Here is a 1,943-nt window from a genome sequence, read left to right as displayed (position 1 = left end):
GAAATCATGCAACTGAAGCTAAAACCAGAACTTTTCTGTTAGTGTCCAGTACAAATCAAGATCAAAGAGCCTAAATATTTTACTGTTATTAAGTATTCTTAAGACAAAAGCAAAAAAGTCTTCTCAGAACTCAAAGGTAGGTTTCAGTTTTGGTATTTTGTTTTCCACTTGAGCTTAGAAGTTTCACTGAATCTGTGGGATGCCCATTCAGAATTGGCTTTGGAAAATATGCCCAAGTGCTTAAATACTGTAGTAGTACCTACCTTATAAATGAAATTCCTTATGTTTATTCACTAATGAGTTATGGAACAGAAAAACATGACTTTTCTTGTACTCATGGGAAACTTCATTTTGTGACCATAGGGTTTTAATAGATTATTGATTTCCATTTGTTAAAGTGTTACCTTTCAAAGTATTTTAATAACTTCTGGTTTTGGTCTAACTTAGTCTAGTTAATATTATGTGCTTCCTATTGAAAAGTAGTAGAGGTGCTCATAGAACTTTAAACTAAAATTTTCATTATAAATAAAAACTATTTTCTATAAATAAAGATTCTGCCCAATTTCATCATGAAGACAGCAGACTGACCACTTCTTAAATTGGAGTAGCACCTGAGAAACTGTCCTGCATTCATTTCCCAGACTGAGCTAAAGAAAACTAATTTGATCATATTGCCATGGTGTGAGATCTGGATTTTGTAAGATTAGGTAGATGAGATGTCAATGTCTCAAATTCAAGACTGTGGTATTTAAGTTGTGAGTGGTTGTTTTTTTATTTGTGGCATTTTGCCATGTAAGCAAGGATCAAAAGAGTATGAAGAAGGCAAATTGACTTCATTAATGAATTAAAACAGTAAAATTTTCTCAGGTTTCAAAACCATCAGGAAGGCCTTTTCTGTATGTGACATGTCTTGATTTCAGAATATGCTGCTTTTAACTTCTTTTAATATAATACATGGGAATGTGTGCCAAAATGTCACCTATATTTAATTAAATATTACCTCAAGACGGGGATACGGAATTTTGTTTCTTCATATTTACAAGAACTTTCATTTTGAGAGCTGTTGGTCTTTATTCTTAAACTGATACGTGTAATATTCAAATATTTTGGGGGATTTTCTCACTTTAATGCATATAAAAAGGTCATTATCCACTGCTGACTTTGAAAACTTTGTGAAACACAAAGTTATCTACGTGCAGGAAACTCTTGTGCCGTCGGGTACGTCGACGACCGCTTTTCCCACTGTTGCCTGGTGTTTAGACTGTTGTGATTCTGCTGATGTAGCTGATGTTTTTTTCTTCATTATTCCTCTGCCGTTGTCCTTTCCTACAGGCTTACCCTGAGTTTGTCCTGACCTACCTAGAGGAACTAAATGAAAGAGAGGAGGTGACCCAGACAGAAAACCGTATTCACCATGGGGCCTGGGCTGCAGCTCATCAGGAGATAGACAGCAGCTCAGCAGAAGAGGTCACAGTATTAAGCCAGAGGCAGGTCAGAGACAGTCCCTTCAAAAACACATTTTGAAAAGAGAAATATCAGTGTGGAAGTCAGCTTATTTCCTTAAAAAAACCCAAACAAACCTCTTTGATTCCTTAATTTAATAAGATATTTATATATTAGGCAAGTAATAGTTACATACAGGATTATAAATGGATAAAAAGCTGTGTTTATTTCTGCCTTAGAACAGTTTATGCTCACAGCGCATGTAGGACAAATTTTTGAAATTTCCTATGTGGAAAAGACTCAAGGAAGGAAGAGAAACAACAAAAAAAAAAACCCAACTCACAAGATCTCTAGATTTGTGCCTCTTGATGCATCTTGACATAGCTATTTGTATTTCTGACATTCTCTGCTAATCAACAGCCTCGCTTGAAAAAGTAGACACACATTATTTTAATTAGCAATATATAAATTACCCGGTTGTACTTTCATCTCTTAGGTTC

The sequence above is a fragment of the Pseudopipra pipra genome, chromosome 6 (assembly GCF_036250125.1).
Source record: "Pseudopipra pipra isolate bDixPip1 chromosome 6, bDixPip1.hap1, whole genome shotgun sequence".
In the NCBI taxonomy this organism is placed as follows: Eukaryota; Metazoa; Chordata; class Aves; order Passeriformes; family Pipridae; genus Pseudopipra; species Pseudopipra pipra.
Note: the sequence above shows the minus strand (reverse complement) of the source record.